Here is a 24,183-nt window from a genome sequence, read left to right on the forward strand (position 1 = left end):
AGTGTCCCAAGGGCTTTTTCATGGCAGGTAGCCTCTGGCCTCCTCCAGCAGTGCTTCCCAAAGTGTACTCTGTCACCTGCTTTGCAATCAGGTTTTGTTAGGCATGTTTTATTTTGGTGTGATGGTCCACCCTCCTAAACACGGACTTTCCTCAGACTGGTTCAAGATGGAAAAAGACTTTCTTCTGTTTTCTCCCAAAGTGCAACCACAGTGCAGAGCCCACAGTGGGCTTAGGCTGCCTGGGCCTTTCCATTCTGGTTCTGTCCTTTGACGAGTACTCAGAATTCTTGGGAAAGTGCCTTCCTTCCCTGGTGCCTTTTTCCTGTTTCTAGGCTCTGCCACAAGTGCTGCTATTTTGTGAGCTCTGGCTCCTGTTTAGCTGTTATATCAGTTCTATCCTCAGTCCAGAAATGTATATGAGGTTGTTTCCCCCTTCAGCCATGGCAACAATACTGTAAAATGCTAGTTTTTATTTTTTTAGGTAGTGCTTTCTAAATGGTTTGCATGAGAGCTACCTGGGGTACATGTTGAAAATTGATTTATTTGGAGTCCACCCCAAACCTAATAACTCATTTTGGGGATAAGGCCCAGGAATCTGCATTTTTAAAAAGCTGGCCACCTTTCCAGGTGATTCTGTAAGTTGTCCCTCAATGCACTTAGAGAAATAGTGTTTTAAAGCAGTGGTCTGCAAAATATTCTGCTCATGTGCCCCCAGAATTATTTTGAAAAATCATGTATTCCCTCACCCATCTAAGTTGACAACTAAGATTTTTCATGAGAAGTTAAGTAGTTGACAAAGTTTGTATTTGTTGCTGTCACGTAAATATTGGTGTTTTAAAATAAAAACTGTTATATCAAAAAAAAAAAAAAAAGAAGAAGAGACGCAACGACAAAGACAGAAACAAGGAGAACACCACGTGAGGATGGAAGTAAAGATTGAAGTGATTCATCCCTAGACTAGGGAGCACTGTTGGAAACTGTGAGGAACTAAGAACAGAAGCATGAAGCATGAGGCACAATCCAAGACAGAAGCATGAGATGGATTTTCCTTCAGAGCCTCTAGAAGGAAGCATCTTAATTTTGGACTCTGCTCCAGAACAGTGAAAGACTATAAGTTTTTGTTGTTTCAAGTCACCAAGTTTGTGGTAATAAGTTACAAAGCCCCAGAAATGAATGCAGTCTGGGTTAGGTATATTCTGCATATATATGCTGCCTAAGAATGCCAGAAGCCAGAAGAGGTGGTGTCTGCATTTCTGGTTCCTAAAATCCTCTCTCAGTACCCACTGCTCTGTCTGTGGCAAAGCTCTCCAGATACATTTTTAGCCTTTAGTCTATGTCCTATTTCCCCTGTCCACTAGGGAAGTAGTTCTTGAATTCCAGTCTCCCAAGGCTGGCATTTTACCGAGTGAAAGACACTGCCTTTGTGTAACTCCCTCCCTTGTGAGTGTAGGGAGGAAATAGGATTTGCTTCTATCTCATGGAATATGATAGAGGTAATGGAACACCACTTCCATGATTATGTTATATAAGCATATAAATTGTGTCTTACTAGCATACCCTTTCTGTTACATTCTTGGTTTCCATGTTTTGATGAAACGAGCAACCATGTTGAACAGGTGCACGTGTCAAGAAGCTGACAGCTGCCTCTGAACAACAGCTAGCAAGGAACAGAGGCATTCAGTCCAGCAGTCCACAGGGCATTGAACCCTGCAAACAAGCATGTATGTTTGGAAGTGAATCTTCCTAGGTCAGCTTTAAAATGAGACCCCAGCTCAGGCCAACATCTTCACAGTAAGAGACTTCAAAGCAGTGGGTCCAGCTGAGCGAGTGCCTGGATTCCTGATAAGCAAAAACTGTGATAAACTAAATACATTTAATTTGAAGTTGTTTAAGCCTACTGGACCCACTCAGTCTCTTCCCAACCCTGGAGAGGCCATTTCAATCTATGTGTCTCCACTGGATATAGACATTTGTTGGCATGCAACTAAAATCAGGCCAATATGCGTAGTTGCATATTAATTAAATTTGTGTTTATTTGTTAGAAAGTAGTCAATAACTGTTGCATAATAAGGAAAAAGTGGATTTCAGCTGAGTACAGTAGCTTGCACCTCTAATCTCAGCTACTTGGGAGGCTCAGGTGGGAGAATTGCTTGAGGCCAGGAGGTTGAGGCTGCAGTGAGCTATCGTAGCGCCAGTGCAATCATAGTTCACTGCAGCTATGAGCCTGGGAGACAAAGCAAGACCTTCTATCTAAAAAAAGACATGGATTTCAAAAGTTGGACAGATTGTAACCCAAATTCTACATAGATATCATGTCTCCATTGGAGGGATATATATTTTGAGATTTTGCAATCTTAGAAATAGTTAGTTGGCAAGTGAAAGAAGTTCCAGTTAAATTGACTTAAGGGAAAAGAAGAGATTTTCAGGCTCCCTTTACTAGCAGTACATTTAGTTTAGAAAATAGAGTCCTCAGGTCTAAACATTGCTGTTAGGAATCTGGCACTTTGGTGCCATGTTTCTTCTTTTGGCTTTCTCAGAGACTCTCTCTTTGCGTGGTGGTAGGCAGTCAACAGCATTTCCTAGTATGTCACTGTTTCCTCAGAGAAGCAAATTGGCCTGGGAACTATACATATTGGCCTAATTTTAGTTGCATGCCAACCAATGTCTATATCCAGTGCAAAGAGACACTTAGATTGAAATGGCCTCTCCAGGGTTGCGAAGAGACTGGGTGAGTCTAGTAGGCTTAAGGTGGATGCAAGTAAGATTGCTCCCCAGAGGAAAACTGAATGCTAGGTAAGCAAAACTCATTGATGTCCATTGTCATTGCTCATACTACAAATAGTCCCAAAGAAGAAAGAATGGCATGGGTGCTTCATGGAAGAGACTAACTTGGGGGAAAAATCTTACCTAGGATATTTCTTTTTTTTCAGCTGAAAAGAAGAACTTGGACATTCAGAAATGAGAAAACTTGTGTATTAGTTGCTGTTGTTGGTTTGTAAACAGCTGTAGCTTTTAGTGACATATAGAAATAAAATGACAGGAACAGATGAGGATATTTCTATTATAATGTTATACAGGCAGTTCTATGTTGGGAGTCATCCTTCTGGGACAGTCCTGGGTCTGGAAGCTGTCAGCTGGTGGCAAATTAGAGATAGCCTGAGATTTAATGCTAGATGGGAAACATGACCTCAAATGAATTAGGCTCTTTAGCACTGGGTGTAATATGCTGTGCCTGGTATCTTTTAAGAGTTCTAACTGAAAGTTTAGGTTTACTGAAGTATAAGCCAATTTGGGGAGCTCATCTGGTGAACATGAAAATGAATTTGGACAAATTTCAGCCTAGGCCTTTAGCACAGTGAAAGTTTGGAAAGATTTTCATTGTAGAGCATTAGGCAAATGGCTGATAAAAGAGCGTCCAGTTTTTTCTCAAGGAATTCTGCAAAAAGCAAAGGAGGTCCTACTCAGTCATCCTCCTTTTCCTGCTTAGCGGACTTCATTGTGAGATTGTGCTATGAGTGGGTTCTCAGGCTGGTGATAAAACCTCATCTTCAATTCTTGGGCAGCTTTGTAAGTCCAAAGAGACACCACTATATCCTTATTACATGAAGTGTCCTTGGGTTGTTTGTTAATGTTTGCTTCCATGTGGACCCCAGGCATTAGCAAACATGTAGTTTATTCATTTGTTTATTCACTCCGTGAATATTTATTGAACCTAATCTAATTTTCAGGCCATTTTGCTAAATGACATCCTATCACTTTTATTGCAAGCCATAGAGGGGAAACTGCACAACTAACTGGAACCATTTAGTATAATAATTGCAATTATGCAGCAAGTTGGGGAGATATGAGAACATCTGGGAGGAGTATGTATCCAAGACTGAGAGAGTGAGAATGCAGTAAGGAGAAATTTGACTAATGAGTAAGTGACCAAATTGCTGGGAGGAAGGTCATTTCAGGCAAAGAGAGGAGCATGTTCAAGGCTGAAGTCTAGAGCCTGACATTAATATCGATTATCTTAGCTAAGTGTTGTTTATGAAACCGAAGTTTTTGAATTTGAAGCCTGAAATGTCTGAAGTGTAGTCACTGTATGGTCAGTTAATCTCAGAGCACATCCTTCAGTCATCAGTGAAGCTAAAGAGAATATATTAACATATGTACTCTAATGAAAGCTGAGAAGCTCAACCAGGACAAGTGTTTATCTAAAAGGGGTTCTGACCTCCTTTTAGAAATGGGAGGCAAGGGTGGACAGCATAACCCATAGACCAAATCTATCACACTTTCTGTCTGTTTTTGCCAAAGGGTTTAATGGAGCACAAATACACCCATTTATTTACGTAGTGTCTGTGACTGTTTTCACACTATAAAGGCAAAGTTGAGTTGTTGCAAGAGACCATGTGGCCTGCAAAGTCTACTATATACACAATCTTACCCTTTATTTTAAAAAGTATTCTGACGCCTGATGTAAAGGACTATCTTCATGAAGTCAAGTGGAGATCTTCCAAGTTACCATATAGACATGAAAGGAAGAGTACAGAAGTTCCATGATGTACAGCAGTGGTTTACAAACTGGCTATGAATGTTTTCCAAATGCAGATTCCTGGGCTGTATCCAGGCTTCCAGCGACTCACAAAATCTGGGGATAGGTCCCAACAATTTGCATTGTAGTGGCCTTGTAGGTGATATTGATGCCAAAAATTTGAAAATTGGACCTGAAATTTATTTATTTATTTATTTATTTATTTATTTATTTATTTATTTTTGTGATGGAGTCTCACTCTGTTGCCCAGGCTGGAAGGCAGTGGTGCAAATTTGGCTCGGTGTAAGCTCTGCCTCCCGTGTTCACACCATTCTCCTGCTTCAGCCTCCCGAATAGCTGGGAACTACAGGCACCCACCACCAGGCCCGGCTAATTTTTTGTATTTTTTTAGTAGAGATAGGGTTTCACCATGTTAGCCAGGATGGTCTCGATCTCCTGACCTCATGATCTGCCCACCTCATGATCTGCCCACCTCAGCCTCCCAAAGTGTTGGGATTACAGGTGTGAGCCACCGTGCCTGGCCTGAAATATTTTTTAATCCAAATATACACAGATACTCTTTTCTGCCATTAAAAACCAATTAGGAAAAAAAAAAAGATAAAAGCCTGTTTTTAAGACCATTGTCCGTATGGCTTACACAAGATAACTTCCTGAAGTGACCTCTAAGATGAAATACTTGCAAAGTATTTCTGTGTTCAATTAAATTAAAGCGTGGGCAAAAAGGCATTATTAGTTGTAGATCTTTAAAGTCAAATCAGTTTAAACAAAACACTGTCAATGCAGCGGCCAAAGAACACAATCAATCAAAAGATGAATAAATATACACAATTATACAGTACTACTACATGATGATAATGATGATGATTATGATGGTGATGATGAGGATGGTGATGATGGTGATGATGATCATGGTTATGATGATGGTGATGGTGATAATATGGTTGATGAGGATGGTAAAAGTGTTGGTGATTTTGATGATGGTGTTGAGGATGGTGAAGGTATGCTGATATGTTGATGGTGATGGTGGTGATGGTGATGGTGATGAGGATGCTGAAGGTTATGGTGATGATGACCTGATGACGATGGTACTGCTGGTGACGATGATGATGGTGATGGCCATGATGATGACAGCAATGAAGATAACAAATATTGTGATGATTGTTTTGGTGATAATAGTAATAATTGTGGTGATGGCCTGTTTCTACACTGCAATCTCTGTTTCTCCCCCAGTCTCCAAACAGAACCACCTTAGAGACATTTCAAACTTACCATATTCAAAATGCAGCTGCTGCTTTTGACACAATGAATGCCCTTTTCTCTGCATTTTTACCATCTTAGGAGAATTCACACCACCTCCTCATCACTTAGTGAGCCAAATGTGCTAGCTGCTGATCCATGTGTCTGAATGGCTGCCTTGAGGAATTGGGGACCTACAGTGAGCCACAATGCTGGACTGGGGCAAGGATGAATAAAGGAGTGATGAGTTCAAGTTGTTGGGGGAAAACAGGGCAGCCAACTCTATCTGGAGCTCTCAGATGGGCTTAGTGGTGGCGAAGATATTTCTAAAGGCATTTTGAAGACTTGGAGATATGTTATCAGGGAGAACAGAGCTTCTTAACTAAGAGCAATTTTGGACCTGCTGTACAGGACAGCCTCCACCCCACACAATGATCTGGCCCCTAATGTGAATATTACTGAGGTAAAGATAACATGAGGTAGACTATAGAAGTCTATAGAAAAAGACAGTCTGAGAAAATTATGCTAGGGGAACACTGAAGAATGTGGAGCAATTGAACAAATGCCTGTGCAGACATATTGGTGCAAAATTGCAATGGAGCGCCAATGGGACAGGGAAAAGGGACAAGTCCTACAATGCACAGTTCTTGACCATCCCTGAAGTTCACCAAAGCTACAGAAGTTGGTGTGCATGAATTATCTCATTGATCCTGTTTGGTAATTACCATGTTGACAGCTGGAGTCACATGAAGGAGCATTTTTAAGCAGCAAAGTGACAAGCTCTGATTTGCATTTTGAGATTAGTGACTCAGACTACCAGTTATTTGTTAACTTGCTCGATTCAGCCTAGGTAGACATCTAGAGGGTGTAATTTGATTTATTTTGCAGAGGGATGATTGGCCTCTCCATTATCTTGGCACACTGCCAGAATTTCTGAACACCAAAGAATTATGTATTTGGCATATGGCCATCTCATTTCTAAGACTCATCAAAGATGTGAGAATGGATTAGATGTGGAATAAGTTGACGATTAGATTAGTTTATCAGATGATTAGCATGCCATACGAATTTATCAAGACATGGGATATTTAAAGAAGGGGAGAGTAACATATATCTGTGTAACATATACAGGGAAGATAGGAGACCTTTGTCTCAATTTCTTTTTTCTTAATGCATCAATAAGCCTATAGGTAGATAAAGTTTAGGTTTGATTCTGCTTTCTAAGTTAGGCTGCAAAATATTTTTTATCAGTACTCTCTGAAACTGACTGCCATGTCAGGACTCTAAAGGGTATCCATAGGTATATTTAAAAATAAAATTTCATCATTTCATCTTATGTAGAACAACATCTGTTTACTATTGCTTGGAATACAAAGTGGAATTTAGCTGTGGCCATTAGGAAGTGACAAACAGTGTTTCTTCCACTATGCCATAATTATAGTGAGAGGAAAGCATCAAAAAGAAAGTTCTTTTATATACAGTTGGCACAAAAATATTCACATATAAATAATATAAATAATGCACCATAAAAAGAAAACCTTCCATTATTATTAACAGAATTAATCAGTTGTCATTACCATGGGATTTGGGATACATCTTACATGTTCTTGGTTAGATTCATGAGCCAAAGAATAATGCCTAATTGATGAAAGCGGGCTATAATTTAATGCTTTTAAAACAATGGCCTCTGGCCAAATACAGGGAAAACAAACGACATTTGATTTATTACTTTACATTGATTCCTTGCATCCTGCTCGAAAAGAGAGATTATTTACAATTATAACATATTTTTCCTGCACAATTAACATAATTGTTGCCAGTTTTATAGAAGAGTCAGGAAAGTGGGCTTGCAATGATTTATTGTGAATGTATGAAACAATTAATGCTACTAGCAACAGAGTTTTAATAGGAAAAAGTTAAAGCACACAGTATTAAAAATAAAAGGGGCTGGGCACAGTGGCTCATGCCTGTAATCCCAGTAGTTTGGGAGGCCAAGGTGGGCAGATTGAGACCAGCCTGACTAAAATAGTGAAACCCATCTCTACTAAAAATACAAAAATTAGCTGGGCGTGGTGGTACATGCCTGTAATCCCAGCTACTCAGGAGGCTTGAGGCAGGAAAATTGTTTGAATCTGGGAGGCAGAAGTTGCAGTAAGCCGAGATGACACCACTGCACTCTAGCCTGGGCAACAGAGCAAGACTTCATCTCAATAAACAAACAAACAAACAGAAATAAGATTTCATCTAATAAATAAATTAATTAAATTAAAGGAAAAGTTGGTATCAAAATTCTGTTTGATTTAGGCAAGGTTTATACCTCCATGGACGGCTTTTTCATAACAATAATTGTATTGACATTGGGGGCTTTTCTGTGTTTCAGAGAGTTCCATGTGGATTTCCAATATGGTAGAATATATAATATTGTTATATGAGGGAGTGATGGAAAATCTCATCAAGGTTGGCATTTTTTAGAAAGAAAAGAAGCATAGGGAATATTTTAAAGATTTGGGGCCAGGTCTGGGGCGGGTTCATGCCTATAATTCCAGTGTTTTGAGAGGCTGAAGAGGGAGAATGATTTGAGCTCTGGGTGTTTGAGACATTGTATGCAACATAGCAAAGCCTCATCTCTACAAAAAACAAAAAGTGAGCTGAGTGTGATGGCAAGCATGTGCTGGCAATCTCAGCTACTAGGGAGGCTGAGATGAGAGAATCGCTTGAGCCCAGGAATGCCAGGCTTCAGTAAGCTGTAATCATATCACTGCACTCTGGGCTGAGCAACAGAGCAAGACTCTGTCTCAAAAAAAAAAAAAAATTGATATTTTCTTTCCCCCACAGTTGTCATATACAATGAAAACTGTGTATTTAAGCCAAAATAGGTTTTGTAAACATTTCACTATTAAAAAAGTGTCAGGCTTGCACATAGATACATGATGTTCCTTCAATTTCTTCAGTTTTCACCTGCCCTGGTATGAGAACCATGAAGTAAGCATTCTTCTGGGCACAGAAATGATACTCCTAAACATATTATTTATAATATATAATGGAAAGAGAGAAACATGTCAAAAATAAAGACAAATTAAGCTTTAATGAAAAGCAATCATACACTGATGAATTTAAGGTTTTGGAGCAAATACTATTGTGTTTGATATCTATTAGTCTATTTATCTAGTGAAATATGAGCAACGCAAAATCAAACATCAATAGAAGGTTCCAACTAAGCTTGTTTCTCATGTGGTTTCTCTGCCAGCTCAGACCTCAAGAGTACCTACTGCCTACAAAGTAGACTCTCTGCCCCACACACTGATTTCCACCCTTTTCTGTTTCGTGGGGTGACTTGCTGACCTTCTATGCATGGGTAATAGTACTCTATTGAAGGCAAGAGTTGTGTCTTCCACTTGGGTCTTCTAATCTGCTAAAGAAAGCAACACACAAAGTATAGCTTACAATAATTATCTGTCAAATTTATGTCAATCACAGTGTGGATGGTAGATCTGTGTTTTCTCTTTTGTCTTGAAAGGAAGACTTCAATTTTCTCTGCAGCCTTGGTACTTTATAAATTATTTCCTCTTCCGTCTCTTAAAAGTCACTCTTATTTACCACCCCATTAACCATGAATTCAGTGAAATGCCCACTAATGCAGTGTTGGAGTCACACATTATTTCAGAAGACCACACAGCAGTAGGTGGTATTAAATAAATATCTGAAATGTGAGCCAGGAATGTATTTTTACTGGACTGTCATTTTCTTGCAGGCTCATTTGTATAATCCACTCCAGTGCATCTCAGTTTTATTTCCTATTATGCAAAATAGAAGATAATGATAGGTTGGCACATTCTCTGCTGATACTATTTACATTTGTGTAAATAGATATTGCTAGGGGTGTGTGCCTCAGACTATCCCATCCTTCATAGGGCCCCATGTTTCAACTTTCTAATAACCCATCTAAGACACCTAGGTACACAGAGGAGAACACTCTGATTTAAACAGTCCACCATAAGCCAGACACAGTGGTGCACCCTGTGGTCCCAGCTACTCAAGAGGCTGAGGCCGAGGATCACATGAGCTCAGGAGTTAAAGACTAGCCTGGGCAGTATAGCAAAAGCCTATCTCTAAAAAATAAAAATAAACTCACCATTCTGAGTTTCACATGTTTTAAAAATCTCCCACTGGCTCCCATCTATTATGCCTGGTTTGGTTTGAAACAAAACCATTAGTTTAAATGTAGCAAAATTCCATCAACATATTTTTCTTTATAACAGCTTCTCCTAAGTAGCATCTGTTATAGAAATCCTGTTCTACCCGAACATCAAAAAAACATTTTCTTGCACATTTTTCTATAAGCATCAGAATTTCATTGTTCATACAGACATTTTTAATCTATGCAGAGGATGTTTTTATATATGGAGTTAGGTAGGGATCCCCCTTTGTTTTTTTCTGCAATAGGGAAGCATTGCTTTTGACACATGAAAGAAACAAGGTATTTTTTCCCAGTATTTGTTGTGTCAGCCAGGGTCATGATAGGAAAAGATGGAATGCAACTTGAGAAATATAATAAAGATGGGGACAGTATATAGGGCACCAACACAGGGTAGTGGAGCCCTTATGTGAAGTTGCTGATACCCACTGAGGTTGAACTGGACCTACCTACTAGGGAGGGAACTGGATTTCATATACATAGGCCTTCCTCCCCTTCTGTCCTCCAGATTACCTACTAGTGTCTTCTTTGGCTGTAACCCAGGGACAGCGAGAAGGCAAGAGTGAACTCATGTATTTACCTTCCACAGCACACAATAGTGGAGATGAGAAGAATAAATCTGGAAGGGGCCACATCCTGCCCCACTCCCCCCAAAAATACAAGTTTTAAAATTAATCATACATACATCAGCCAATCCTAGGGCTTTATATTTGGCCTTTGTTCAGTTGCTGATCTGTTTCTGCAAGATGAAGTATGACTCAAATATTACAAATGACGTATGTTTTCCATCTTCAACATTCCCCTTGCTTTTGGTAGAATTTATTCTTTCATATACATTATGGAATCCATGTGTCAAAGTGTGCAGCATTCTTCTGTCTTTGCTGGGAATTGTATTTATTTAAAAGTTGGTTTGGGGAAAAATAAACATCTTCTAAGCTTATGTTATCTAACTTGTAAACTGGCATAGTTTATTACTTGTTGAGATTTGATCATAGCTTTATTAAAGACTTTAAGCATTATGTATTAATTAATTTTTATTATTATTATTTTGCAATTGATACCTTCAATTACATTTTGTACTCTGGTATAAAATAATGTTGATTTTTTTTTACATTGATTAAATATTCAGCCATCTTTTTGGATTTTCTATTATTTCTAGCAGCTTTTCTGTTAAATTACATGGTCTCCACAAAAATGGTGACATTATCTGCAAATAATGACCATTTTCTCTCTTTCCTTTTAATACTTGGAAATTTTTAATCCTTTCTAACTTATACCATTGCATGGCCCATTGACATCTGGTGTGAGGATGAATGCTATTGGTACAAAATTTTATTCCCATTCATGATTTTACAGGAAATGGGTCTAACACCTTTTTTGTAAATACAATGTCGAGGAGAGATTTTTGACATACATATTTTCAAATAATATGAATTACCTGTAATTACCAGTTATTTTCTGTTTTTAAAATGCTTTCTTTTGATCATAAGTAAACATTGATTATTGCCAAATAATCAGTTGGCATTTCTACAGCTGCTTATACAGCTGCTTATATCATAAAAGAATTATAATTCTTCTTCATAATTAACATGCTTTTATAATTAATAGATTTTTAAGTTATCTATTCAATTTAGAAAATAACACATTTTTCATAATAATGGGAACAAAATGGCCTCTCTTGTGTTATAGTGGAATATATTGTATATTCTAAAAATAGCCACTATTCTACTAAGTTTAGTTTGTAAATATTTCACTTACGATGTCTACATCTACATTCATAAGTGAATTTGATTTATAATTTTATGATGTTATACACACTATACTTTTGATATGAATGTTAAACTATCCATACAAAAGGATTTTGATAGCTTTATTTAATTTTATATTTTCTGCAGAAAACTTCAATACACAGGATTATTAAAAATTTTCTGAAAATTATCTTGGGTGGCAAGTTTTTGTGTGGGAGATTTTTAGTTACCCTTTCATTACTACTAATAGTTTTTAGTGTAAGTTTATTTTTTGGGTAATGTTGCTTTTTTCTTAACTATTTCAATTTAGTTTTTTAATATCAGGATTTACACTGTTAAAATATTATTTTGTATTTTTTATAGTTTGATTTACTTGGTGTTTTAAAAGTCATTTTCCTCTTTTTTTTAAAGACTATTTGTTTTCATAATTTGTCTCACTCTTTGGTCAGTCTTGGCAGAAGTTTGTTTATATTATAAAGCTTTTCAATAAACTAGTTTTCATTTCGGTAATTAGATCAACTGTTTTTTCTCTATTTCACTAATTTCTGCTCCTATCTTGACTGTATCCTATTTTCAGATGTATTTGTATTCATTCTGTTTTCACTTCTTCCTGCCCTCTTCTTGACTTGTCTCCAAGCCTTCTTTATTTCCAATTATTCTTGCTGCCTTGTAAAGGTATTTGAAGTTTTTTTTTTTTTTTTTTTTTTTTTCTTTTATTGTAATTATTATTATTATTATTATTATTATACTTTAGGTTTTATGGTACATGTGCCCAATGTGCAGTAAGTTACATATGTATACATGTGCCATGCTGGTGCACTGCACCCACCAACTCGTCATCTAGCATTAGGTATATCTCCCAATGTTATCCCTCCCCCCTCCCCCCAACCCACAACAGTCCCTGAAGTGTGATGTTCCCCTTCCTGTGTCCATGTGTTCTCATTGTTCAATTCCCACCTATGAGTGAGAATATGCGGTGTTTGGTTTTTTGTTCTTGCGATAGTTTACTGAGAATGATGATTTCCAATTTCATCCATGTCCCTACAAAGGACATGAACTCATCATTTCTTATGGCTGCATAGTATTCCATGGTGTAGATGTGCCACATTTTCTTAATCCAGTCTATCATTGTTGGACATTTGGGTTGGTTCCAAGTCTTTGCTATTGTGAATAATGCGGCAATAAACATACGTGTGCATGTGTCTTTATAGCAGCATGATTTATAGTCCTTTGGGTATATACCCAGTAATGGGATGGCTGGGTCGAATGGAATTTCTAGTTCTAGATCCCTGAGGAATCGCCACACTGACTTCCACAAGGGTTGAACTAGTTTACAGTCCCACCAACAGTGTAAAAGTGTTCCTATTTCTCCACATCCTCTCCAGCACCTGTTGTTTCCTGACTTTTTAATGATTGCCATTCTAACTGGTGTGAGATGGTATCTCATTGTGGTTTTGATTTGCATTTCTCTGATGGCCAGTGATGGTGAGCATTTTTTCATGTGTCTTTTGGCTGCATAAATGTCTTCTTTTGAGAAGTGTCTGTTCATGTCCTTCGCCCACTTTTTGATGGGGTTGTTTGTTTTTTTCTTGTAAATTTGTTGGAGTTCATTGTAGATTCTGGATATTAGCCCTTTGTCAGATGAGTAGGTTGCGAAAATTTTCTCCCATTTTGTAGGTTGCCTGTTCACTCTGATGGTAGTTTCCTTTGCTGTGCAGAAGCTCTTTAGTTTAATTAGATCCCATTTGTCAATTTTGGCTTTTGTTGCCATTGCTTTTGGTGTTTTAGACATGAAGTCCTTGCCCATGCCTATGTCCTGAATGGTATTGCCTAGGTTTTCTTCTAGGGTTTTTATGGTTTTAGGTCTAAAATTTAAGTCTTTAATCCATCTTGAATTGATTTTTGTATAAGGTGTAAGGAAGGGATCCAGTTTCAGCTTTCTACATATGGCTAGCCAGTTTTCCCAGCACCATTTATTAAATAGGGAATCCTTTCCCCATTTCTTGTTTTTGTCAGGTTTGTCAAAGATCAGATGGTTGTAGATATGTGGCATTATTTCTGACGGCTCTGTTCTGTTCCATTGATCTATATCTCTGTTTTGGTACCAGTACCATGCTGTTTTGGTTACTGTAGCCTTGTAGTATAGTTTGAAGTCAGGTAGCGTGATGCCTCCAGCTTTGTTGTTTGGCTTAGGATTGACTTGGCGATGCGGGCTCTTTTTTGGTTCTATATGAACTTTAAAGTAGTTTTTTCCAATTCTGTGAAGAAAGTCATTGGTAGCTTGATGGGGATGGCATTGAATCTGTAAATTACCTTGGGAAGGATGGCCATTTTCATGATATTGATTCTTCCTACCCATGAGCATGGAATGTTCTTCCATTTGTTTGTATCCTCTTTTATTTCCTTGAGCAGTGGTTTGTAGTTCTCCTTGAAGAGGTCTTTCACATCCCTTGTAAGTTGGATTCCTAGGTATTTTATTCTCTTTGAAGCAATTGTGAATGGGAGTTCACTCATGATTTGGCTCTCTGTTTGTCTGTTATTGATGTATAAGAATGCTTGTGATTTTTGCACATTGATTTTGTATCCTGAGACTTTGCTGAAGTTGCTTATCAGCTTAAGGAGATTTTGGGCTGAGACAATGGGGTTTTCTAGATATACTATCATGTCATCTGCAAACAGGGACAATTTGACTTCCTCTTTTCCTAATTGAATACCCTTGATTTCCTTCTCCTGCCTAATTGCCCTGGCCAGAACTTCCAACACTATGTTGAATAGAAGTGGCGAGAGAGGGCATCCCTGTCTTGTGCCAGTTTTCAAAGGGAATGCTTTCAGTTTTTGCCCATTCAGTATGATATTGGCTGTGGGTTTGTCATAAATAGCTCTTATTATTTTGAGATACGTCCCATCAATTCCTAATTTATTGAGAGTTTTTAGCATGAAGGGTTGTTGAATTTTGTCAAAGGACTTTTCTGCATCTATTGAGATAATCATGTGGTTTTTGTCTTTGGTTCTGTTTATATGCTGGATTACATTTATTGATTTGCGTATATTGAACCAGCCTTGCATCCCAGGGATGAAGCCCACTTGATCATGGTGGATAAGCTTTTTGATGTGCTGCTGGATTCTGTTTGCCAGTATTTTATTGAGGATTTTTGCATCAATGTTCATCAAGGATATTGGTCTAAAATTCTCTTTTTTTGTTGTGTCTCTGCCAGGCTTTGGTATCAGGATGATGCTGGCCTCATAAAATGAGTTAGGGAGGATTCCCTCTTTTTCTATTGATTGGAATAGTTTCAGAAGGAATGGTACCAGCTCCTCCTTGTACCTCTGGTAGAATTCGGCTGTGAACCCATCTGGTCCTGGACTTTTTTTGGTTGGTAAGCTATTGATTATTGCCACAATTTCAGCTCCTGTTATTGGTCTATTCAGAGATTGAACTTCTTCTTGGTTTAGTCTTGGGAGGGTGTATGTGTTGAGGAATTTATCCATTTCTTCTAGATTTTCTAGTTTATTTGCATAGAGGTGTTTGTAATATTCTCTGATGGTAGTTTGTATTTCTGTGGGATCGGTGGTGATATCCCCTTTATCATTTTTTATTGCATCTATTTGATTCTTCTCTCTTTTTTTCTTTATTAATCTTGCTAGCAGTCTATCAATTTTGTTGATCCTTTCAAAAAACCAGCTCCTGGATTCATTGATTTTTTGAAGGGTTTTTTGTGTCTCTATTTCCTTCAGTTCTGCTCTGATTTTAGTTATTTCTTGCCTTCTGGTAGCTTTTGAATGTGTTTGCTCTTGCTTTTCTAGTTCTTTTAATTGTGATGTTAGAGTGTCAATTTTGGATCTTTCCTGCTTTCTCTTGTGGGCATTTAGTGCTATAAATTTCCCTCTACACACTGCTTTGAATGCATCCCAGAGATTCTGGTATGTTGTGTCTTGGTTCTCGTTGGTTTCAAAGAACATCTTTATTTCTGCCTTCATTTCATTATGTACCCAGTAGTCATTCAGGAGCAGGTTGTTCAGTTTCCACGTAGTTGAGCGGTTTTGAGTGAGATTCTTAATCCTGAGTTCTAGCTTGATTGCACTGTGATCTGAGAGACAGTTTGTTACAATTTCTGTTCTTTTACATTTATGAGGAGAGCTTTACTTCCAAGGATATGGTCAATTTTGGAATAGGTGTGGTGTGGTGCTGAAAAAAATGTATATTCTGTTGATTTGGGGTGGAGAGTTCTGTAGATGTCTATTAGGTCTGCTTGGTGCAGAGCTGAGTTCAATTCCTGGGTATCCTTGTTGACTTTCTGTCTCGTTGATCTATCTAATGTTGACAGTGGGGTGTTAAAGTCTCCCATTATTAATGTGTGGGAGTCTAAGTCTCTTTGTAGGTCACTCAGGACTTGCTTTATGAATCTGGGTGCTCCTGTATTGGGTGCATATATATTTAGGATAGTTAGCTCTTCTTGTTGAATTAATCCCTTTACCATTATGTAATGGCCTTCTTTGTCTCTTTTGATCTTTGTTGGTTTAAAGTCTGTTTTATCAGAGACTAGGATTGCAACCCCTGCCTTTTTTTGTTTTCCATTTGCTTGGTAGATCTTCCTCCATCCTTTTATTTTGAGCCTATGTGTGTCTCTGCACGTGAGATGGGTTTCCTGAATACAGCACACTGATGGGTCTTGAGTCTTTATCCAATTTGCCAGTCTGTGTCTTTTAATTGGACCATTTAGTCCATTTACATTTAAAGTTAATATTGTTATGTGTGAATTTGATCCTGTCATTATGATGTTAGCTCGATGTTTTGCTCGTTAGTTGATGCAGTCTCTTCCTAGTCTCGATGGTCTTTACATTTCGGTATGATTTTGCAGTGGCTCTTACCGGTTGTGCCTTTCCATGTTTAGTGCTTCCTTCAAGAGCTCTTTTAGGGCAGGCCTGGTGGTGACAAAATCTCTCAGCATTTGCTTGTCTGTAAAGTATTTTATTTCTCCTTCACTTATGAAGCTTAGTTTGGCAGGATATGAAATTCTGGGTTGAAAATTCTTTTCTTTAAGAATGTTGAATATTGGCCCCCACTCTCTTCTGGCTTGTAGGGTTTCTGCCGAGAGATCCGCTGTTAGTCTGATGGGCTTCCCTTTGATGGTAACCCATCCTTTCTCTCTGGCTGCCCTTAACATTTTTTCCTTCATTTCAACTTTGGTGAATCTGACAATTATGTGTCTTGGAGTTGCTCTTCTCGAAGAGTATCTTTGTGGCGTTCTCTGTATTTCCTGAATCTGAATGTTGGCCTGCCTTGCTAGATTGGGGAAGTTCTCCTGGATAATATCCTGCAGAGTGTTTTCCAACTTGTTTCCATTCTCCCCATCACTTTCAGGTACACCAATCAGACGTAGATTTGGTCTTTTCACATAGTCCCACATTTCTTGGAGGCTTTGCTCATTTCTTTTTATTCTTTTTTCTCTAAACTTCCCCTCTCGCTTCATTTCATTCATTTCATCTTCCAGGGCTGATACCCTTTCTTCCATTTGATCGCATCGGCTCCTGAGGCTTCTGCATTCTTCACGTAGTTCTCGAGCCTTGGTTTTCAGCTCCATCAGCTCCTTTAAGCACTTCTCTGTATTGGTTATTCTAGTTATACATTCTTCTAAATTTTTTTCAAAGTTTTCAACTTCTTTGCCTTTGGATTGAATATCCTCCCGTAGCTCGGAGTAATTTGATCGTCTGAAGCCTTCTTCTCTCAGCTCGTCAAAGTCATTCTCCATCCAGCTTTGTTCCGTTGCTGGTGAGGAACTGCGTTCCTTTGGAGGAGGAGAGGTACTCTGGTTTTTAGAGTTTCCAGTTTTTCTGCTCTGTTTTTTCCCCATCTTTGTGGTTTTATCTACTTTTGGTCTTTGATGATGGTGATGTACAGATGGGTTTTTGGTGTGGATGTCCTTTCTGTTAGTTTTCCTTCTAACAGACAGAACCCTCAGCTGCAGGTCTGTTGGAGTACCTGGCCGGCCGTGTGAGGTGTCAGTCTGCCCCTGCTGGGGGGTGCCTCCCAGTTAGGCTGATCGGGGGTCAGGGGTCAGGGACCCACTTGAGGAGGCAGTCAGCCCGTTCTCAGATCTCCAGCTGCGTGCTGGGAGAACCACTGCTCTCCTCAAAGCTGTCAGACAGGGACATTTAAGTCTGCAGAGGTTACTGCTGTCTTTTTGTTTGTCTGTGTCCTGCCCCCAGAGGTGGAGCCTACAGAGGCAGGCAGGCCTCCTTGAGCTGTGGTGGGCTCCACCCAGTTCAAGCTTCCAGGCTGCTTTGTTTACCTAAGCGAGCCTGGGCAATGGCGGGCGCCCCTCCCCCAGCCTCGCTGCCGACTTGCTGCTTGATCTCAGACTGCTGTGCTAGCAATCAGCGAGACTCCGTGGGCGTAGGACCCTCTGAGCCAGGTGCGGGCTATACTCTCCTGGGGCACCGTTTCCTAAGCCCGTCGGAAAAGCACAGTATTCGGGTGGGAGTGGCCGGATTTTCCAGGTGCCGTCTGTCACCTCTGGAAGGGGAACTCCCTGACCCCTTGTGCTTCCCGAGTGAGGCAATGCCTCGCCCCTGTCTCGGCTGGCGCACGGTGCGCTCCCCCACTGACCTGCGCCCACTGTCTGGCACTCCCTAGTGAGATGAACACGGTACCTCAGATGGAAATGCAGAAATCACCCGTCTTCTGCGTCGCTCGCGCTGGGAGCTGTAGACCGGAGCTGTTCCTATTCGGCCATCTTCGGTATTTGAAGTTTTAATTGTCCCTTTAAGCACGTCTTCAATCTCATCTGACAAATTTTCACATGTGACATTTGAATGATCCCTGGTTTCCAACTATTTTTGTTTATATTGTAGCATAAAAGCATGTGCACACACCCACACACAAACAAATACATACATATATATGCAAACTAATGACAGAACACTAAACATATATATATGTTTAACAGATATATAAACACATATATACATTTAACAGATATATAAACACATAGGTACGTTTAACAGATATATAAACACATAGGTATACGTTTAACAGATATATAAACACATAGGTACGTTTAACAAATATATAAACACATAGGTACGTTTAACAGATATAAACACATAGGTACGTTAAACAGATATAAACACATATATGTTGAACAGATATATAAACACATATATATGTTGAACAGATATATAAACATATATATATGTTGGACAGATATATAAACATATATATATGTTAGACAGATATATAAACATATATATGTTAGATATATAAACATATATATGTTAGACAGATATATAAACATATATATATGTTAGACAGATATATAAACATATATATATATACATATGTTTAGTGTTCTGTGTCCATAGCTTTCAAGTACGCACCAAATGTTTACAAAATCTACCTTTCATAAAGATACAGCAGCATACAGCATTGTATTCTATGACCATAATTCAATACAATTAGAAATTAATAGTAAAAAACATTCAAAATAATGATAGAACACTAAACATATATGTATATGTTTATATGTAAACATATATATACATATACACATGTGTAAACATATATATACATGTAAATGTACATATATATTTAGTGTTCTATCATTATTTTGAATGCTTTTTACTATTGATTTCTAATTCTATTGAATTATGGTCACAGAATACAGTATTGTATGCAGCTGTATCTTTATGAAAGGTAGATTTTGTAAACATTTAGTGTGTGCTTGAAAGCTATGAACACATACACATACATAGGCATATTTACAAATACAAATATATGTCTGTTTTCTGTGTGTGTGTGTGAGAGTGTGTGTTTTGAGGTGCATATACTTCCATAGACAGCCACCGGATCACACATGTCAGTTATTTCAGTCTTCTACATCTTATTTATTTTTTGGGTGGCAGGTGGGGACTCTGTCTCACTCTGTTGCTCTGGCTGGAATGCAGTCAATCAATCTCAGCTCACTGCAACCTCTGCCTCCCGGGTTCAAGTTATTCTCATGCCTCAGACTCCCAAGTAGCTGGGATTACAGGTGCACACCACTATGCCTGGCTAAACTTTTTATTACTATTATTTTTGAGACAGAGTCTTGCTCTGTTGCCCAGGCTGAAGTGCAATGGCACAATCTCAGATCACTACAACCTCTGCCTCCCGGATTCAAGTCGTTATCCTTCCTCAGCCTCCCAGATAGCTAGGACTACAGGCGCCCACCACCCTGCCTGGCTAATTTTTGTATTTTTAGTAGAGGTGAAGTTTCACCATGTTGGCCAGGCTGGTCTTGAACTCCTTACCTCAGGTAATCCATCCACCTCAGCCTCCCAAAGTGCTGGGATTATAGGCATGAGCCACTGTGCCCAGACAACTTCTGTATTTTTAGTAGAGACAGGGTTTCACTGTGTTGGCCAGGCTGGCCTCAACTCCTGGCCTCAAGGGATCCACCTGCCTTGTCCTCCCAAAGTGCTGGAATTATAGGTATGAGACACGATGTGTGGCCTGTGTCTTCAATTAGATTTTGTCTCCTAAGTTCATCACACCAAGAATGTTAAGTTTTATTTTCTTGTAACATGTCATCTTATCTTTCCTTTGTCTTGTATATTTAATGCATATGGATATACTATGTTATATATATAGTATATATATATAAATATGTACTTACCTTTTACATGTTTTCAAGCTTATTAGGAAGTTATATGAAAGTGTCAGTTATACCTTTTTAATCTTCCTTTCCTTTTCTAGTATTTATTATCTATTTTTGACATTTATGATTTTGGTTTGATACTAAATTTGCTTACTATGATTTTTTTATTTACATATTTCTTACATTTAAAATTTTTAGTCTATTCCTGTTCGAGTTTGTGTATCTGTTTTAAATATATCGGTTTTCAACAATATGTTGCTAAATGTATTTTAATCACATTTTATCTGTTTATCCTAATCGTATTTCTGCAGTTATCATTATTATAGATTTCATTTCTGCCACTTTGTTTTATATTTTATATGTATCAATCACGCTTTTTAAACTTTAACTTTTTTTTTTTTTTGCTTTTCCTGACTTCCATTGTATAATTTTAAAAGTTTCTGTTACCGACCTCATTATTATACTCTTTTCTACTGACCTCATTGTTATACTCTTTTTTTATGTTTTTTTTTTCCTCCTTATAGTTTGGATTCATCAAATTTCGTGTTTTATATTGCACTTATATTCTAATGAAGATACATCGATTCTTCTTATTGGCTATCAAACTTTTCAGTATCCATAATTTTCCTCAGAATAAGCTATAGATTTAACATTTTCTCTCCTCTTTGGCATCTCTCTCTCTCTCAATCACCCCACACTGTGTTAGATTCTAAGGGAATTTGGGCTGCAGATCATGTTAAAATTTGATTTTAGGTTATTGTTTCTTTGGAGTAACGTCTTGTCATTACCTGTATTATACTGCTGTATTCTGGGTTTATTTCTCTCCTTCCTTTCAGAAATACATTGTTTCAAGATTTCTAAGAATTAAGTGGATTTGGATTTAAGCTATCATTTAAATAATAGTTTCGCTGGACTTAAAACCTAGGCTGATCTTTTTTCCCCTGCACTTGCTGGGGATGAGAAGCCACTGCTTTTTGTATACTACATTGCTTTGTGGTTACCCTGATTTTCATTCCATTGCACATCACCTGCTTTTTCTCATTGGAAGAATTAGACATATTTTGTTTATATTTGAGGTACTCAAAAATCAGAATTTGGTTTTGCTTTGTTCTGTTTTAAATCAACCTTTTCCTTACTCTATGAGAACTTTCCATTTTAAGCCATTTTTTTTGTCTCATCCTGGGAAATTCTCAGCCTTTCTGCCTAATGTAGTTCTTGCTAGCCTTTTTCTCTTTGTTCTCTTTCTGGGTCTTTTTTTAACAGGACTGGCAACACTTCTATTTCCATCTTCCATACTTCAGCATTTGGAGGATGTTTTTCCCCAATTTTTCATCCCGGATCCATTTTGGGAAAGTGTGTCTCTGTCTTTTGGCTCCTATATGCATTGTTTGTAGGTATCTTTCCATTTCAGCCTGTTCTTTGTGCTCTCCATTTCAACAATTTCATTTCTCCTCCGCAGTTGCTCATGTGACTTCCTTTGAAACCCTTTGTTCCAACTTTATATCTCTATCATTGTCTCTCTGTGCATTGGAGGGATATTTAATCTACTTATTTTGAATCCCAGGTTGTTTGCTTGGGTCATTTGATAGTTGTTGTTATTTTGTATAGGATGTTACATTTGTTTAAGTGCTTTGCTTTTTGACTGGCTCTAAAGTGTTTCTTGGGAGTTTTTTTTTTTTATTATTTTGTTGAGGACAGTAGCTATCTTGGAAGATAATGAGTATCCAATGGCCAATCAAAAGCCCACCCTCAGCTGGGCACGGTGGCTCATGCCTGTAATCCTGGCACTATGGGGGGCTGAAGTGGGCAGATCACCTGAGGTCAAGAGTTTGAGACCAGCCTGATCAACATGGTCATTAAATTAGAGCTTTAAGTTATATCACTGATTTCGTATGCCAGGGAAAATTGTAGGATGTGGCTTACAAGGCAATGTCACAATAAGTATGACTTTTGTCTTATAAACAACAACCCAACCTTGGAGTTTGTCCAGTAAATTTCATAAATATAAAATAAACTATGTAAATAAAGTGACTAATATCCTACTAAGTCTTTTCCCTCTCACATGCTTTTTTGCCTAAAGCCACTTAAAGTCTCTGAGGATTTAAATCTATAATTCTGTCATGGAGTGGCAGAAACCCAGAGAATATACAAACGTTGAAAAACTTTTAAGAGTCACTGGTTTAACAGAAGTAGGCTGGGCTCGCTGGCTCACGCTTCTAAACCCAGCACTTTGAGATGCCTAGCTGGGCAGATTACTTGAGGGCAAGAGTTTGGTACCAGCCTGGCCAACATGATGAAACCTGTCTCTACTAAAAACATAAAAATTAGCTGGGCGTGGTGGTGCAGGCCTGTAGTCCCAGCTGCTTCAGAGGTTGAGGCAGGAGAATTGCTTGAACCTAGGGGTCAGAGTTTGCAGTGCCCCGAGATCACAGCAAAGCACTTCAAGCCTGCGGCAACAGAGTACGACTCCATTACACACAAACAACAACAACAACAACAAAAAACCAGTAAAACAGAAGTAGATCTAATTTTTCAAACTACAGTCACTCAGGTATGGATGGATAAGTCCATCCACTAATTGTGTATTATGGTTTTTTTTTTTTGGAAACAAGCATATTCCCACTTGGATTGACTGTTAATATTCACTCCAAACGAAGACATTGCAAAGAACTCTTAGGATGTTATAATTCTAGGCCTTTTTTATAGTCTCAGGATTTCAGATTTATTGCAATGTTGTAATTTTTTACAGTTTCTTGTCCTTCTGAAACACCTAGTAAGTTCAAAAACTTGAACTATAGGTTTTCTTGATAAATACCAGCGTCACTGCTTTCTATGTTTATATTTTTCTTTTAACACATGATCTGAATTAAAAATTAAATACACATAGGTAAATTATTCTTTTGAAAAAATATTACCTATAATAGTTTTTTAAATAAACTTTTATTTAATTTTAGATTTCTGCTAAATTTGCGACGATTGTATAAAGGATTTTCCTTATACCCCACCCTTGAATTTCCCTTCTATAAATATCTTAAACATCATTATACATTTGACACTATTAATGAGACAATATGTATATATATTTTTTTAACTAAAGCCCACCCATTCTTCAGATTTCCTTGGTATTTTCGTTCTGTCTTTTTTCTTTCCTCAAACCCCACCCCAGATCCCACATTATATTTAGCAGTCATGTCTCCTTGGGCTCCTCTTGATTGTGATGATTTCTCCTTCTTGTTTTGTCTTTCATGGCCTTAAGAGCTTAAGGAGGACGAAGCAGGGGATTGGTAGACTGTCCCTTTGTTTGGATTTGTCTGATGTTCTACTCATGGTTATTCTGGGGCTATGGATGGTGCAGAGGAAGACCAGAGGTGTAGTGCCAGTTTCCGTACTTTGTATCAAGGGCACATACTAGCACCACGACGTTGCAGTTGATATTAACCTCGATCCCATGGATGAGGTGATGTTGGCCAGATTTCCCCACTATCAAGTTACTCTTCTTGGACACACACTCTCCATATTGTACTCTGTGGAAAGATGTCATTTTGTGCAGCCTACACTTAAGAAAGGGGGACCTGTGATTCCACCCTGGAGGGCAGAGTATCTACAGAAATTACTTGAAATTATTTTACTTAAGAGATGTGTTTATTCTCAGCCATTCATTTACTCCCTCATTTACATATATCAGTATGGTCTTATGGATATTTATTTTATACTTCAGGTTGAAATCTAATATGATGTTGTTTATCTGCATAGATTATGTGTTTGTTTTTAGTCGATATGAGGTCTCACAACTTTGCCCAGGGTGTTTTTGAACTCCTGGCCTTAAACTTT

At 38.2% G+C, this 24,183-nt stretch overlaps 1 protein-coding gene across 14 annotated transcripts in view; it reads left to right on the forward strand.

Annotated features, from left to right (window-relative positions):
- Positions 1–24,183, forward strand: part of LOC129025937 (neuroligin-4, X-linked) — a 292,127-nt gene that overhangs the window by 102,696 nt on the left and 165,248 nt on the right. The window lies entirely within an intron of this gene.

This window comes from Pongo pygmaeus, chromosome Y (assembly GCF_028885625.2).
Source record: "Pongo pygmaeus isolate AG05252 chromosome Y, NHGRI_mPonPyg2-v2.0_pri, whole genome shotgun sequence".
Classification (NCBI taxonomy): Eukaryota; Metazoa; Chordata; class Mammalia; order Primates; family Hominidae; genus Pongo; species Pongo pygmaeus.